At 37.7% G+C, this 19029-nt stretch overlaps 1 non-coding gene across 1 annotated transcript; it reads left to right on the forward strand.

Annotated features, from left to right (window-relative positions):
- Positions 1-274: 274 nt before the first annotated feature.
- LOC148574797 (small nucleolar RNA R71) lies at positions 275-382 on the forward strand. Its single transcript, XR_015906710.1, has one exon. It is a non-coding gene; the product is annotated as a small nucleolar RNA R71 (small nucleolar RNA).
- Positions 383-19029: the final 18647 nt, after the last annotated feature.

The raw sequence follows: 19029 nt of genomic DNA on the forward strand, positions 1-19029 counted from the left end.
TCATATTGACTTGCTGAGTCAATATTTTATTCTGAGCCAATATGGCATTCAGAGTATCAATTTCAAGAACTCTCTTCTTCATAGGCGTCCCATTACTCACAGGATTCCTCTCAAAAGTGTACATGAACTGGTTATTAGCAACCATGTCAATGAGTTCTTGAGCTTCTGCAGGCATTTTCTTTAAGTGAATGGATCCACCTGCAGAAGTATCCAATGACATTTTAGCTAATTCAGACAGACCATCATAGAATATGTCCAGGATGGTCCATTCTGAAAGCATGTCAAAAGGACACTTTTTGGTCAGTTCTTTGTATCTCTCCCAAGCTTCATAGAGGGATTCACCTTCTTTCTGTCTGAATGTCTGAACATCCACTCTAAGCTTACTCAGCTTTTGAGGAGGAAAGAACTTGGCTAAGAAAGCCTTGACCAGCTTATCCCAAGAGTTCAGGCTATCCTTAGGTTGAGAGTCCAACCATATTCTAGCTCTGTCTCTCACAGCAAAAGGGAAAAGCATGAGCCTGTAGACTTCAGAATCTACTCCATTAGTCTTAACAGTATCACATATCTGCAAGAATTCAGTTAAGAACTGAAAAGGATCTTCAGATGGAAGTCCATGAAACTTGCAGTTCTGCTGCATCAGAGAAACTAATTGAGGTTTCAGCTCAAAATTGTTTGCTCCAATGGCAGGAATGGAGATGCTTCTTCCATGTAAATTGGAATTAGGTGCAGTAAAGTCACCAAGCATCCTCCTTTCATTATTATTATTTTCGGCTGCCATCTCCTCTTCCTATTCGAAAATTTCTAAAAGGTGCTTGCTGGATTGTTGTAATTTAGCTTCTCTTAGTTTCCTCTTCAGAGTCCTTTCAGGTTTTGGATCTGCTTCAACAAGAATATTCTTGTCCTTGCTCCTGTTCATATGAAAAAGAGGGACAGAAAAATAATAATAGGGATCCTTTTTTACCACAAGTATAGAGGTTTCCCTGTGTGAGTAGAAGAAGAAAAGAATGTAATGTAAAGAAAGAAACACAAGGGTAAGGAGAGCAGAGATGTGGGATGAAGAGAGGTGTTAGTAGATGAATAAATAAATAGAAGGAGATGAGAGAGAAGGAGAATTTTCGAAAATTATTTTTGAAAAAGAGTTCGTGATTTTCGAAAATAGTTTTTGAAAAAGGTTAGTAATTTTTCGAAAATTAAAATAATTAGTTAATTAAAAAGAAATTTTGAAAAAGAGGGAAGATATTTTCGAAAATTAGAGAGAGAGAGAGTTAGTTAGGTAGTTTTGAAAAAGATAAGAAACAAACAAAAAGTTTGTTAGTTAGTTGAAACAAATTTGAAAATCAATTTTGAAAAGATAAGAAGATAAGAAGTTAGAAAGGATATTTTAAAATCAAATTTTGAAAAAGATAAGATAAAGAGATATTTTTGAAAAGATATGATTGAAATTAGTTTTGAAAAAGATTTGATTTTTAAAATCACAATTAATGACTTGATTCACAAGAAATCACAAGATATGATTCTAGAACTCAAAGTTTGAATCTTTCTTAACAAGCAAGTAACAAACTTGAAATTTTTGAATCAAAACATTAATTGATGAAGATATTTTCGAAAATTTGATGTAAAATTTAGAAAAATATTTTTGAAAAATATTAATAAAATTTTTGAAAATAAATGAGAAAAGTGAAAAAGATATGATTTTTGAAAAAGATTTTGAAAAAGATAAGATTTTCAAATTGAAAATTTGATTTGACTCATAAGAAACAACTAGATTTTAAAAATTTTTGAAAAAGTCAAATCTAATTTTTGAAATTTTAAGAGAGAAAAAGGGGAAGATATTTTTTTGATTTTTTTTTTAATTTTTATAATGAGAGAGAAAAACATGAAAATGATGCAATGCATGAGAATTTTTAGATCAAAACAATGAATGCATGCAAGAATGCTATGAATGTCAAGATGAACACCAAGAACACTTTGAATGTCAAGATGAACATCAAGAACTTATTTTTGAAAAATTTTTAATGCAAAGAAAACATGCAAGACACCAAACTTAAAAATTTTTCATGTATAGACACTATGAATGCAAGAATGCATATGAAAAATAAGAAAAGACACAAAACATGAAAACATCAAGATCAAACAAGAAGACTTACCAAGAACAACTTGAAGATCATGAAGAATACTATGAATGCATGAATTTTTCGAAAAATGCAAGATGAATATGCAATTGACACCAAACTTTCAACTTGACTCAAGACTCAAACAAGAAACATGAAATATTTTTTATTTTTATGATTTTTTTATTTTTTTGGATTTTTGTATATTTTTTTCGAAAAAACATATAGGAAAAAGAAAATAAGGATTTCAAAATTTTTTAATATGAATTCCAGGAATCTTGTATTCTTAGTCTAAAGCTTCAATCTGAGGGTTAGGCATGGCTTAATAGCCAGCCAAGCTTTAGTATGTAACTCAGACATGCCACGGCTGACATTCCAATTAACTTGCCTCTATGCTGATGGTTGGAAGCCCCTATCCAAAAGAATTAGACATGGCTTTACAGCCAGCCAGGCTTCAACATGCTTCATGAAACTCTAGAATTCATTCTTAAAAATTCTGAAGAAAAATATATTTTTGAAAAGATTTATTTTTTTTTTTTCGAAAACAGATGAGAAATTTTTGAAAGGTTTTTGAAAAATTTTTGAAAATAAAACAAAAAGAAAATTACCTAATCTGAGCAACAAGATGAACCGTCAGTTGTTCAAACTCGAACAATCCCCGGCAACGGCACCAAAAACTTAGTGAACGAAATTGTGATCTCAGGCAACGGAGCCAAAAACTATGTACACACGTCTTAATAAATTGTTTTTCATTCACAACTTCGATACAACTAACCAGCAAGTGCACTGGGTCGTCCAAGTAATAAAACCTTACGTGAGTAAGGGTCGATCCCACGGAGATTGTTGGTATGAAGCAAGCTATGGTCACCTTGTAAATCTCAGTCAGGCGGATAATGATTAATTATGGAGTTTTCGAAAATAATACTAATTAAACAGAAAATAAAGATAGAAATACTTATGTATATCACTGGTGAGAATTTCAGATAACCGTATAGAGATGCTTTCGTTCCTCTGAACCTCTGCTTTCCTGCTGTCTTCATCCAATCAATCCTACTCCTTTCCATGGCTGGCTTTATGTAAGGACATCACCATTGTCAATGGCTACTTTTGATCCTCTCTGGAAAATGGTCCGATGCGCTGTCACTGCATGGCTAATCGTCTGGAGGCATCACCGTTGTCAATGGCTGCATCCCATCCTCTTGTGAAAATAGTCCAAATGCTCTGTCACAGCACGGCTAATCATCTGAGGTTCTCGATCATGCTGGAATAGGATTCACCCTCCTTTTGCGTCTGTCACTACGCCCAGCACTCGCGAGTTTGAAGTTCGTCACAGTCATTCAATCCCAGAGTCATACTCAGAATACCACAGACAAGGTTTAGACTTTCCGGACTCTCATGAATGCCGCCATCAATCTAGCTTATACCACGAAGATTCTGATTAAGAGATCCAAGAGATACTCATTCAATATAAGGTGGAACGGAAGTGGTTGTCAGGCACGCGTTCGTGGGGGAATGATGATGATTGTCACATTCATCACATTCAGGTTGAAGTGCGAATGAATATCTTAGAAGCGGAATAAGTTGAATTGAATAGAAAAACAGTAGTACTTTGCATTAATCTTTGAGGAACAGCAGAGCTCCACACCTTAATCTATGGAGTGCAGAAACTCTACCGTTGAAAAATACATAAGTGAATACAGGGTAAGCATGGCCAAGTGGCCAGCCTCCCATGGAGGTCTAGAGATCTCAAAATGATCAAAAGATGTCTAATACAATAGTAAAAAGTCCTATTTATAATAAACTAGTTACTAGGGTTTACAGAAGTAAGTAATTGATGCATAAATCCACTTCCAGGGCCCACTTGGTGTGTGCTTGGGCTGAGCTTGAATGTTACACTTGTAGAGGTCAATCATGGAGTTGAACGCCAGTTTGTAACGTATTTCTGGCGTTCAACTCTGGCTTGTGACGTGTTTCTGGCGTTTAACTCCAGACAGCAGCATAGAACTGGCGTTCAACGCCATTTTACGTCATCTAAACTCGGCCAAAGTATGGACTATTATATATTTCTGGAAAGCTCTGAATGTCTACTTTCCAACGCAATTGGAAGCGCGCCATTTTGAGTTCTGTAGCTCCAGAAAATCCACTTTGAGTGCAGGGAGGTCAGAATCCAACAGCATCAGCAGTCCTTCTTCAACCTCTGAATCTGATTTTTGCTCAAGTCCCTCAATTTCAGCCAGAAAATACCTGAAATCACAGAAAAACACACAAACTCATAGTAAAGTCCAGAAATGTGAATTTAACATAAAAACTAATGAAAATATCCCTAAAAGTAACTAGATTCTACTAAAAACATACTAAAAACAATGCCAAAAAGCGTATAAATTATCCGTTCATCAGCCAACTTCCAGGAAGCACTGAGAGAGTCTCATCAAAGGCGTGCCACATCCTCACACACCATGCACCAAGGAGGTTGGCGTGTTGCACCCATGCATGCCATGCACACGCCCATTCTCCACTCATTGGGCCAACTTCTAGTGACCACTAAAATACCTTATTAAATCACTCGACTTCCACCAAGTGTCGCACCAATCTATCCAAGTCCAAGACCAATTGCAAGGCTCATGATTCTAACACTCCAAACAACTACCAAATTTTGAATTTCAATTACATAGAGAAGATCGTTATTAGTTAAGATTGATTTGGAAAATGTTAAATTTGATTAGATTTGATTCTATTTGATTAGTTTAAATTTGAATTTTAGACTTTTGTTTATGTTTTAAATAAGTCCAAAGAATTATTTGGAGGACATCTCATCTTATGTACCATATCACACTTTATAATCCTTGTTTTTGTTTTCTTTGTACCATGAGCAACCAATCTCCTCTGTTAAGATTAGGAGCTCTATTTATCTCTTTTATGGATTATTAATCTCAGTATTTTATTTTATTTGAGGTTTATGCTTTGATCATTTTATGACTGAGTTTTTGTTTTTCATCCCTGAAGATTAGAATTGTTGGAAAACATTCTAACTCTATTTTGGATTCTAATATTACTTTGAAAAATTTAATGTTGGAATTAGCGTGAAAACTCTCTCTCATAACTTTTTAATCTAACTAGGAATAGGGCGTTAAAAAGTGTGCGACTTTATAATTCTCATGATTTTCAATTAGATTAGAACTAGTTTGGATAAGAGACATATAATTCAACCTAGGATCACTCTTGAATCTTATGTGAATATAAACTAAAATTGTGCTTAACCTCTTTTCTTAATTAATTGACTAAAGATTTAGCGATTAAGTAATTAAAGGGAAATTGAATTGCTAAGGAATTGGAATTTGATTATTTATGGTTTGTCGTGAGTTGATTTCTACGTGCCTCTAAATAAATAAACAGAAGAATTGTTTTCCTAGAGTGGACATTTCTGATGCCTTAACACTCTCATTCATACTACTTTTCACAATCATTGACATTTGCTCTATTTTAGCTCTATGTTCAATGTTCAATTATCATTCTTCTATTTTTGATTTGTCTTATTATAATTAATCAATTAATTACTTCTTGCTCAGTCCATTAATCCTCGTGGGAATGGTATCCACTCACAGTGGTATTACTTGATATGATTTGGTGCACTTGTCGAGTTTTGAAAAATCTTCCATCACTTAGTACAACTTGACGGAGGATGACATGCTTGCAAACATGGTATGGACCGATGAGGCCAGTAGACTGGACTATTAGTATTTTGGAGATATACTTGTATTTGACTCGACATATAACAAGAATAAATATAGAAGGTCATTGGTAATCTTCTCTGATGCCAATAATCACAAGAAAACGATGATCTTTGGATTTGATTTAGTTTTAGATGAGATAATTGCTTCATATACTTGGTTGTTGGAGAACCTTCTTGAGGTGATGTGCCAGAAACAGTTGTCTGTGGTTGTTATGGACAGAGATGAGGCAATGCAGAAAATTGTAAGAATTGTATTCCCGAAAGCAACACACCGTTTGTGTGCTTGGCAATTTGAGAAGAATGTTACGTTAAATATGAAAGATGAGGGTTTAAGAGGGCATTGTAATCGGTGGTTATTGTAACACCCTACCACACAAAACTTTATGCTTAAGTCGTAAAATAGAGGTGGTTAGGCATTACGACCTCTAAAATAAGAATATACATACATACATACATACATACATATATATATATATATATATATATATATATGTTTGAAAATAATCTATAACAAGGAGCCTTGAAAGGGAAGTTTAAATAAAAGGTCGCAAAACGAAAAGCGCAACGCTCATATAAACAGAAACCGAAAACGAGAAAAGGGTCAAGAGTATACACATAGAGAGTAGAATATCAAACTCTAGACTCGACTTGCAAAACTAAGGCCCGTACATATATCCCTACACAACCTAAAGTACATAAAGTAAACTCCTAGTTCTCCAAAAAGTCTCTAAGAGGATTAAACATAAATTATTTATACATAGGAGAGTCTATAAATGTAAATACATAACTGACAACCTAAAATATAACAACCCATATTCGCTTGCCATAGGAACCTCTAAATGCTCATCGAGGCGCATCTCGACTTGCATTTGAAAAATGACAACATATGTATGGAATGAGAATCAGAGGTTCTCAGCATGGTAATGGTGGTCCCGGAAAAGTTAGAGGCGATCCTAAAACTCCAACACTCAGATATAAAGCTTAAAATTAAAGTTTAAAAATCTAAGGTTCCTAAGTCTAACTCAATTCTACTTATTCCCTCGGCTTCTCGCCTTCCTCCAATCCTTCAAAACCTCGGTACATAGACAAGCAATACAGACAAAGCAAAAACAAGTAGGATACAGATACAACATGTAGCAAATATAGCAGGTAAGCATAATAATCACATAGACAAGCATAATTAATGCATAATCAAACAAAACACACATATGCATATGATGTATGCCTACCCTATAGCTGATGAGTCTTCTCTGTCGGTTATATAACCAACCTGACACATCCAGTAACTAACCCGGACATCGTCCTCTTGAAAACTGACGAGCGGTACAGTACCTCGATCCCCATAGACATTTTTAATTGGAAAACAGTACACATGTGGACGGTAAATAACCACGATCTCCACAAACACATTCACAACCCGTGGGCGATAAACAACCACGATCCCCACGTTCACCGCGACACTGGACAAGCGGTACACTACCACGATCCTTGCCAGGTCAAAACTCACATTCAAAACCACAATCTTTTAAAATCTTGACCCGGAGCAAGTGGGACTAAGCCATAACCTTTGCGTACTGCCCAGGTAATTCAAATCTTAAATCTTTTTTTCCTTTAAAACCAAAACCACCTCTTTGTAACATTCTCCAAAACCTTCAAAACAATTTTACTTAAAACCAATTCTTCTTTCAAAAGACAAAAAAAATTATTTATTAGTTAAACCCCTCGACAAGGTCTCTAGACTTTAGGGGAGTGACAACCAATCTCATTTTCCTAAATTCCTTAAATCATAGCTTCTCAATTTGAATTGATCAAAATAAAATTTAAACCAAAGCCAAATCATTCAAATCAAAACCAACTTATTTAAACCAAAACCAATTTCAGTTTCATTCTTAAATTTAAAACACTCCCAAAATTCTCATAAAATTTTGGCAGCACCTCCCCTAAACTTCGGACTTTGTCACCTTTCTCGGGACCCATCCAAACCACTCAATCTTCCATAAATACATACATATATATAATTAACAAATCTCCACAACCTATACTCATCATCACTTACTATCAATATTATTTATCACATTCATTATTCATTTCAAAGCTCATTATTATAATTCAATATCATTCATAAATCATCAATCATTCTCATAATCATTATTCACAATCCTTAATAATCAATCATTATGTATTTCAATCACCCACACAACAATTTCCAACAACGAGTCACTAAACCTCAACCTTCCATATCATACAACATATCCTATGGTCATCTAGCCTATATTTTCATGAAACATTATATATTATCTACAAGAAACCAAAACCATACATTGGCCGATTCTTTCCTAAACCATAAAGCACTTCAAAAGTCTTTATCACCACGAGTTTCAAGTTCCAATTCTTCACTCAACAAGCTTAATTCAGCATGCAACACCACTAATCACTTTAAACCTCAAACATTTAATCTAACAATATACAATTTCCTCATAATTCAACATATGATTTACTAAATTGGAATTTCACCAAGGGTTAAGAGCTTCTTACCTTACCCAGAGACTAATAGAACAACACCCAATAATTTTTGCAAGCTGATTCGATCCGAAATCATCAAAACATCACAATTCTCAATTTCAACACTCATGAATTTTGAAACTGAAGAGGAAAAATATCGATGAGAAATATTGAATTTTTTACCAAATTAATTAGTGGGTTTTGTAGAGAATTTCGAGACGAACGTGCGGCCGCTGACGGCTCATCAATCGGAACTCCGAATTGAAAGTTATGTTGAATTGAAGATTTGGGTGAGAATTTGGGTTTGACATGCATTCTTCCCCTTTCTCATGCAAGCTTCAGCGTTTTTCTGTTTTTCATCAAATTGAAGGGAAGGAAGAGCTAAGCTCTTTCATTTAAGTGTGAGTTAGGTTGGGCCCGGGACAAAATCTTTAAAATTAGTGTCAAAATTTATATTTTAATTATTTCTACTTCATTAAACTATAAAATTTAATTATTTTTAATTCTTTACATGATAATTAATTTATTAGTTAATTATTTACTAATTACTCGAAGTTTCCAGTTATATGCAGATATGTCGGTGGATGAAATTTTTGGTTGAATGGAGTCAGACTGAGGACGAATTTGGTCTCCGCGATAGCCCATGGGAAAATAAGGTGTTCGATAAAAAGGAGATATGGGATAATGCATACTTGCATAGTAAGTTTTGCATGAGTATTCAGAAGACGTCAAGTTGTGAAGAAATTAATGTCGTGGCTAAGAATTTTCTCTAGTCTAAGCACAGTATGCTTGAACTTGGGCAGAATCTAAAGTTAATGGTTTGTGGTTATAGGAAAAATGAGATGTCGGCACAATTTTGATCTATTGATAGTATCCCAATTATGACAACTGGCTTGGAGTCGTTAGAAAGGTTTGCCATTGGAATCTATAGTAGGGATATATTTGTTGATGTTCAGAAGGAGATTGAAGGTGTTTTAGCTATGAATTAGGATACAGAGATATCTGACTACAAAGATTTATACACTTGAGGAGTATGGCTTCTCTGGGTGAGATGGGGTGGTGTTGTATGACAAGAACATGGGGAGGTTAAAGTGTGGATGCAATTTCTAGTACAAGCATGGCATGCAATCATATGTTTTTTGTCACGAAGCATGAGCATCTGTCTGTAATTCTAATTGGCTAATATTGAAGCGATGGACAAAGAACGCAAAGCCACTGGATGAGTACGTCAAAAAGAACATCGACATTAGGGATCGGGCATTTCTACTACGACATGAAGCGCTGCATATGGCCTGCCAATGGCTTTTCTTTCTGGGTGCACACAAATGAATCTATTTGAAAAGGCAATGAATGAATGAAAGGAATTCTTCAACTGACACACGAAATTGAGCTCGGGATATATTAGTAATTTAGTCTCTTTAAAATTATTTGAGCATCATAGATCATTATATTATATTCCTCCATTATTTTGCAATGAAGTGATACTCAGCAACCAATAGCATTTCAATTTGACCAAACAATTTGTCCATAAACCTGAGTTAGGCAAGATTCACTTGGGAGATATAATAATAGGATCCCATACGATAGAAACACACAAAATAGCTCAGATTAATAGGGATGCAAGAGAAACATATAGTGGCAAACCTCCTACCTTCGGTACCCAATTGTTCTGAAACAGTTTCACCAAACACACATATACACAAAACAATGGTAAGTTCATGGTAGATCTCAGGGACAGGGTTGCATATTTACATCACCACTAGCTTTACATTTGTGGTATAAAGGAATGAAGTTTATATCTTACATACTAGGTTTTTCGTAACCTCCAAAAAATACATTAACTATTTTGTGGAATAAGAGGCCAAGCACTAGAACAATATGCTTGGGCTTGCTAATGCAGCATCCCTCTTCCTCCCTTTTTTTTTTCCACAAATGACCTAACCTTATTAACGATACACTAGCATCTAATCATATACTAATATTTATAATTTAAAACCAGAATTATATATAAATACTAAAAAAATTAATTTGTATATAAAAAGTATATTTATATAAAATAATTTAATTTATAATTTTTTTTCTTTCTTTTTAAAATAATTAAATTTATTATATATTTTTTAATTTAATTTTAAAATAATGTTAGATGAAAGATTTTATACATCTGTTTAATTATTATTATAATTAAAATATTTTTTATTACTATTTCTAAAAATAAAAAATATATTCTAAATTAGTAAATTAATTAATTCATTTTAAAATTTTATATACAATATACGTCATATAATTGAAAAAAAGATAAAAAACAAATAATAAGGATGAATAAATCGAGAATAAAATAAAGGTTTAATTACTCTGTTGGTCTCTATAGTTTCGTGAAATTTTCAATTAGGTCCCTATACTTTTTTTCTTTTTAATTGAGTCCTTGCACCAAAATTTTTTTTTAATTGGGTCCCTACACTTTTTTTTCCTTTTATCTAGGTCCCTATACCAATTTTTTTTTTAGTTTGGTCCCTATAAATTAAACCAATTACTACTAAGAAGGACTTAATTGAAAAAAAATTAGTGCAGGGACTCAATTAAAAAGAAAAAAAGTATAGAGACCTAATTGAAAATTTCACGAAACTATAGGGACCAACAGAGTAATTAAACCTAAAATAAAATATATAAAATCATGAAATTAGAAGATACATAGAGTTATGGAGAGCTATATAAAAAAAATATGAAGAATTTGAAATTTACCTTTTGATGAAGAGAAGATGACAATTAGACAAGGAATAAAAAAAGTTAAAAATATAAAAAATAAGAAGAGAATTTAAAGGAATAAAGGAGTGATGGCACTAGAACTAAATTTGATTAGGTTAAATAATAGTCAAAATAATAAAAAAATAAAAAAATAAATTTAAGACTTCAGCCAATTGAATTTAATTTATTTGTAATGGAGTCATTTAAAATTTAAAATAAGGCACATTATATATAACTATTTTTTAAAAAAATTGAAAACACTGTGGGGGCAAATGCCCCCTCATGGTTGTGACCGGGTCCGTGCCTACCAGTGACAGATTCAGAAAATTTTATCAGTGGGGGCAAAATATACATAATATGATAATAATTTTTATAATTATACTATGATGCTATAAGGCTATCTACTTTGAATTTTAAAAATCTCCTTTTGTTAAAAGAAGTTGATGAATTATTTTGGTATTCAATCTTCAACAACAATATTCTTTTGAAATATTTCTCTATTACTAAAAGGATAAATTTATAAACCTAAGTTAATTGATCAATAAAAATAATTTACAATTTCATACAAATTTAAAAGTACAATATAAAATTACAAATACAAAACATAAACCAAAGAATAACAAAAATACACAATAATATAATATCAAATTAAGAATGTATATAATAAAAAAAATCCAAAAATATAGATGTTATTACAATACAACTGCAGTAACAGTAAGTCAGTAAGGCACCAAGGCACAAACCACTAATTAATTGTAGTGATTCTCAAAAATGAGAATCCCACAACATTGTTCTTCATTTTATAATCATTTAGATTAATTTTCAGTAACAAAATGCAATATCCTTATTCAATTATACATCACTATACATAATAACACAAACATAAATCATCGAATGATCCATATTCAAACAGAATATTCAAGTTCACATAATTCACCGTTTCACATTAATATCCTAATTTACATAAATCATTCAAACATCAAATTTCAAATTCACAGTTTCACATTAATATCTAAATTCATATCCAATTTTTAAACAGTATCAAATTCTTATTTCTAAATTGATAAAATCAATTTTTACTGGAGAGTGGAGAGGCGAGACCGCGAGAGAGTCAGAGACACAGAACGATAGAGACGACGGAGTGGCGAGACACTTAGAACCAATGAGTCGATGAGACAATGACAGACAGACAGAATGGGGAGAGACTGAGAATGCGAGATCGCGAGAGACGATAACAGAGCAACGAGCCAGTGACCAGGACAGGCGAGGAGACATTGAGACAGTGAGCCAGCGGTGTTGATGACTCCGCAACAATGACGCAGACTGGCGAATTGCAGACAGATTAGGAGGTGCCATGTGGGCGAATGGGTGGCGAGCTGCGCAGTTACACGAGAGGAAGAATGAGTGTAACGACAAAAATTGAGAAAGGAGAAGGAGAAGGGTTACGGCTTAGCCCTTTAGGGATTTCAATTTTGGGGGTGGGGTCAAAATTGAAATGGGAGTCGGGGAAACTAATTTTTTTTTACTAAGTACTTCTCAGTAATTTTTTAATTTCTACTGGGGGCACTTGCCTCCCACTCAATTGTGAATGCATCCGTTCCTGCATATAGACTTTTTTTTTTAAGATATGGACGAAGAAGCTTGTGAATGAATTCTTGTGCTTTTGGTTATGTGATATCGTTGTATTAGTTTAGTGATTATTTTTTTCTCTCGCTATTATCACTATATATTTTTTTTAAAAGAGATAGGAGTCGTGATTGTAATGTTTATAAGTTGATGTATAAAGAACTCTAGTTATTACTTTGTGTGTGTGTGTGTGTGCGCGCGTGTGTGCGTGTGTGAATGCTATGTTTGGTTTTGTATGTACGCACATTTTCAAGAAAAGTATTTCCAGTTTTTCAATAGAAAAATTTATATGGTTTCGAGTTAAAGACTCCTATCTTATTATTAAATATATAGAAGTCGTCATAATATCCTCGCTATCAGAGTGGCGCAGTCGGAAGCATGAAACTCTGAGAATAAGGATGTTACAAAAATGACAGGTTAAACGGGCTAGTCTGCGGGCTAAACAGGCAGCCCATTTATATATATATATATATATATATATATATATATATATATATATATATATATATATATATATATATATATATATATATATATATATATATTGTTCATATCCTGGCCCAACGCTAAGGCCCAGGATCCAAGTAAAAAGGCCCAACCCAAAAGAGTTGAGCCTTACACTACACAAACCAGATGCCACGAAGTCGGCTATCTTCACGACCTGCTCTAAAGAAGTCGGTACGAGGATCAGCTGGCAGATAAACCCTCCCTCAAGAGGATAACTGCCCCTAGAATCTCTCTAACCACTTCCAAGAGCCATATCTCAACCACCCTAAGATAAAGGGTCGGTTATTCCCCTTAAAGGGTGGAACTACTCCAACGGTGGTTATTGGTCCATCCCTATAAATACACTGACACTTCTCAGGTATCTCAGAAGCTCCAATACTCTCTAGACCTGCTCACACCCTTGCTGACTTTGGCATCGGAGTGTCTTTGCAGGTACCACCCCCCATTCGTTCATACTCACAAGTTGGACGGAGGCCCCAAGGCACAGACCCGCACGAAGGCTTCCTTCCTCGGACGATTGGGCCAACCCAGTGAGTCCAGCCCAACAATCTCTGGTTACCCATCGTAACATTGGCGCCGTTGCCGGGGACCCGAGAGATCAACCAGTGATGGCGGACAGATCCCCTGAAGAGGGTCATGTGGAGATGGATTCCGAACAAGAGAATCTGGACATTGGAAATAATGACGTGGACCTAACCCTCCAGGGAACCAACGATCAACACACAGAGGGTACCTCCGGAGTCAAAAATCCGAAGGTAAATTCCTCAGAAGGACGCGAATCGGAGAAGGACGGACAGTCCCATGCAACTAAACTTATGGGATTAGTCCATGTCCACCAAAGCCACCTGGAACAATTGGAACAGGAACGGGAGCGACAAAGGGAGACCGAAAAGAACCTAAAAGAGAAGATGGAACGGCGAAAAGAGTTAGAAAGAAAACTCTTGAAGTTAGAATCCTCCCTCAAAGGTCGGAACTCCCGCAACGATCGAGAAGAGTCGCCCCTAGGAGGGGAGGACCCCTTCAGCGAGGATATAATGAGGGCAAAAGTTCCGAGGAACTTCAAAAGCCTCGATATGGACCTCTATCACGGAACCACAAATCCGAAGCATCACCTAAGCAATTTCAAAAGTCGGATGTATCTGGCTGATGCCTCCGACGCTACGCGATGCAAAGCTTTCCCGACTATCCTGTCGAAAGCAGCGATGAAGTGGTTCGACAGCCTCCCCCCGAGATCAGTCACCAGTTTTGAAGACCTCTCAAGGAAGTTCTTGATGAGGTTCTCTATCCAGAAGGACAAAGTAAAACATGCGCCAAGCCTCCTGGGAATAAAGCAGGAGGTCGGAGAATCCTTACGAGCCTACATGGAAAGGTTCAACAAAGCATGTTTAGAAATCCAAGACCTGCCCACCGAGGCAGTCATTATGGGGTTAGTCAATGGGCTTAGAGAAGGTCCTTTCTCACAGTCCATATCTAAAAGACACCCCACCTCCTTAAGTGATGTACAGGAAAGAGCTGAAAAGTACATCAACATGGAGGAAAATGCTAGACTGAGAGATTCGAGTTGGCGACCTGGGCATCTCCCCTCAACAAAAGAGAGGGAGAGGGAGCCCAAGAAGAAGGAAGAACTCGGTCTCGATAGACCAAGGAAATATCACTCTTATACTCCTCTAAAGGTTTCCATAGTGGATGTATACAGAGAGATTTGCAATACTGAAAGGCTGCCACCTCCCAGGCCCATTAAAAATAAAAAAGGGGGGAGTCGCAGCGACTACTGTGAGTACCATAAAATATATGGTCACTCAACAAATGACTGTTACGACCTTAAAAATGTGATAGAAAAGCTGGCTAGAGAAGGCCAGCTCGACAGATATCTCATAGAAAGGTCGGACGGTCACGGGAAGAGAAAACGAGACGATATGGACAGAAGAGACCCACCACCGCAGACTTCGGAGAGATATATCCATATGATCTCAGGAGGATTCGCGGGAGGGGGACTCACCAAGTCCTCTCGCAAAAGACATCTCAAGCGAGTCTACTAGGTCGGAGGAGAGTCATCCGACCTCCCCACCATTTCATTCACAAGAGAAGATGGGCAAGGAATAACCCCTGGGCATGATGACCCAGTGGTAATTACTATGATCCTAGCCAATGCCCATCTCCACAGAACCCTAGTAGATCAAGGGAGCTCAGCGGACATCCTTTTCAAGCCCGCTTTTGACAAACTAGGGTTGGATGAGAAAGAATTAAGAGCCTACCCCGACACCTTGTACGGACTAGGCGACACACCAATAAGACCACTAGGATTTCTACCCCTACACACTACCTTTGGAAAAGGGGAAAAATTCAAAACTCTGAGTATAGACTTCATAGTCATCGATGTAGGGTCAGCATCGGCAGAGCTACCCTTAATTGACTCGGAGCGGTGGTGTCAACTCCGCACCTTTGCATGAAATTCCCGACCCCAGCAGGAATAGCAACGGTGAGGGGAGATCAGAAGTTGGCAAGAAAGTGCTACAATGAAAGCCTGAACCTGAGGGAAAAAGGCAAAGAAGTCCACACCATAGAGCTCGGTGGTGCAAGGGCCCGAGAAGAGCTGCGACCACAGCCGGGAGGAAAAACTGAGGAAATACAGGTCGGCAAAGAGGAAGGAAAGACACCAACATAGGAGCCAACCTAGGGGAAACCCTAAAGCAAGGGTTGATTAAGCTCCTAAGAGACAATTCCGACCTCTTTGCCTGGAAAGCCTCCGACATGCCCGGGATAGACCCCGAGCTTATGTCCCACAAGCTCTCGGTATACCCAGGGTCCCGACCTGTACAGCAAACAAGACGCATGCTCGGCCCAGAACGAGCCCTAGTAGTAGAAGAACAAGTGCAGGCACTCCTAGAAGCCGGCTTCATCAGAGAAGTCAAATATCCAACATGGCTAGCAAATGTAGTTCTAGTCAAGAAGCAAAATGGCAAATAGAGAATGTGTATCGACTACACCGACTTAAATAAGGCATGTCCCAAGGACCCTTATCCACTCCCAAGTATTGATACCCTTGTAGACTCTAGCTCAGGGTATCAATACTTGTCATTCATGGATGTCTACTCGGGATATAACCAAATCCCGATGCATGAGCCAGACCAGGAGAAAACATCATTCATCACGCCCAGAGCAAAATTTTTGCTATGTGGTCATGCCATTTGGATTAAAAAATGCGGGAGCCATATACCAAAGGCTGATGAACAAAGTGTTTGCTCCCCACCTTGGGAGCTTAATGGAAGTCTATGTAGACGACATGCTGGTGAAAACCAAGAGAGAGGCCGACCTCTTAACAGACCTCTCGCAAGTATTTGACACCATAAGGTCACACGGGATGAGGCTAAATCCCGTAAAGTGTACCTTCGCAGTGGAAGCTAGAAAATTTCTAGGGTTTATGCTGACACAAAGGGGGATCGAAGCAAATCCCGTTAAGTGTAGAGCTATCCTGGAAATGAAAAGCCCGACTTGCTTAAGAGAGGTCCAGCAGCTAAACGACCGACTTGCAGCCCTTTCCAGATTCTTGGCATGATCAGCACTAAAATCCCTTCCACTGTTCTCCTTATTGAGAAAGGGATGTCAGTTCGAGTGGACTCCTGAATGCGAAGAGGCGTTCCAGGAGTTCAAAAGATTCTTGAGTCAACCTCCGATTCTGACCCGACCTGTAGTTGGAGAAAACCTCGTCCTATACTTATCTGTAGCAGACAAGACTGTCGCGTCAGCCCTGATAAGAGAAGACGAGGTTGGTCAGCATCCAGTGTATTTCATCAGCAAAGTTCTACAAGGCCCCGAGCTAAGGTACCATAAACTAGAGAAGTTTGCCTACTCCTTAGTGGTAGCCTCACGAAGGCTACGGCCTTACTTTCAAGCCCATACAATAAGAGTCTGCACGAACCAACCCATGAAGCAAATCCTCCAAAAGACGGATGTTGCAGGGAGAATGGTTCAATGGGCAATAGAGCTCTCCGAGTTCGACTTGAGGTATGAAACTCGGACGGCAATTAAAGCCCAATACCTTGCCGACTTCATAGCAGAATATGCAGGAGATCAAGAGAATAAGCCAACTACATGGGAACTCTATGTAGACGGATCCTCAAATAAGACAGAAAGCGGTGCAGGCATAATACTAGTGGACGAAAGGGGAACCCAAATAGAGGTTTCCCTCAAATTTGAATTCCCAGCTTCAAATAATCAGGCAGAATATGAAGCCCTGATTGCCGGGTTGAAGCTGGCAGAAGAAGTCGGTGCTACAAAAGTGATGGTATATAGCGACTCCCAAGTGGTGACCTCCTAGATAAGTGGAGAGTATCAGGCAAAAGACCCAAATATGAAGAGGTACTTGGAAAAAGCTCTGGAGCATCTTGGGCACTTTGCGGAAACCGAGATCAAACATATAGCTCGGGATCTAAATAGCAGAGCAGGCGCCCTATCCAAGTTAGCAAGTACCAAGCCAGGAGGAAATAACAGAAGCCTGATCCAGGAAACTCTCCAGGAACCCTCTGTGGTAAAAACGGAGGAAAAGCAAGTGGTCCTTGAGGTAACCGGATTAAACCTCGGATGGATGAACCCCTTGGTCGAATATATGAAATTCGACATCCTCCCCAAGGAGGAAAAAGAGGCTAAGAAAATCCGGAGGGAAGCACAACACTACACTCTGGTGAAAAATATTCTCTATAGAAGAGGGATATCAACACCATTGTTAAAGTGCGTACCGACCTCGAGAACCACCGAGGTATTAGAGGAGGTCCACAGTGGGATCTGCGGAAATCATCTCGGAGCCAGGTCGCTTGCCAGGAAAGTAATCCGAGCTGGATTCTATTGGCCGACCTTGCAGAGAGATGCCAGGGAATTTGTGAAAAAATGTCAACCATGCCAAATGCATACAAATTTCCACGTGGCTCCCCCTGAGGAACTAATCAGTATAACTTCCCCATGGCCCTTTGCAAAATGGGGGATGGACCTGTTAGGCCCTTTCCCCCAGGCCCTGGGACAAGTCAAATACTTGATTGTGGGAATAGACTACTTCACAAAATGGATAGAAGCAGAACCACTAGCATCCATCACAGCCCAGAGAAGTCGAAGGTTCCTCTACAAAAATATTATCACAAGGTATGGGATACCATGTTCCATCACTACGGATAATGGAACCCAGTTCACTGACTCTATCTTCAGAAGCCTGGTGGCCAGTATGAAGATTAAACATTCACCTCGGTGGAGCATCCGCAAGCAAATGGACAAGCCGAGGCAGCCAACAAAGTCATACTGGCAGGGCTGAAGAAAAGGCTACAAGATGCAAAAGGAGCCTGGGCTGAGGAGCTCCCACAAGTGTTATGGGCTTACAGGACAACGCCCCAATCCGCCACTAGAGAAACGCCCTTCCGATTAGTCTATGGCGTAGAAGCCATGATACCAATAGAAATCAATGAGCAAAGCCCAAGGGTGATTTTCCATGATGAGATCGGGAACATACAGGGGCACAAGGAGGAGCTCGATTTGCTCCCCGAAGTCCGAGAACAAGCCCAGATAAGAGAAGCAGCGCTGAAGCAAAGGATGACTACAAGGTACAACAAAAAAGTCATTCGAAGGAGCTTTGCCCTAAACGAGTTGATCTTGATCAGAAACGACATTGGAGTCAACAAATCGGGGGAAGAAAAACTCGCTGCTAATTGGAAGGGACCCTACAAAATTAGCGAAGTCTTAGGAAAAGGTTATTATAAGGTGATCGACCTAAGCGGCACCGAATTACCAAGGTCATGGCATGCTTGTAACATGAAAAGGTACTATAGT

The sequence above is a fragment of the Arachis ipaensis genome, chromosome B2 (assembly GCF_059453495.1).
Source record: "Arachis ipaensis isolate K30076 ecotype BB chromosome B2, ASM5945349v1, whole genome shotgun sequence".
Lineage (NCBI taxonomy): Eukaryota > Viridiplantae > Streptophyta > Magnoliopsida > Fabales > Fabaceae > Arachis > Arachis ipaensis.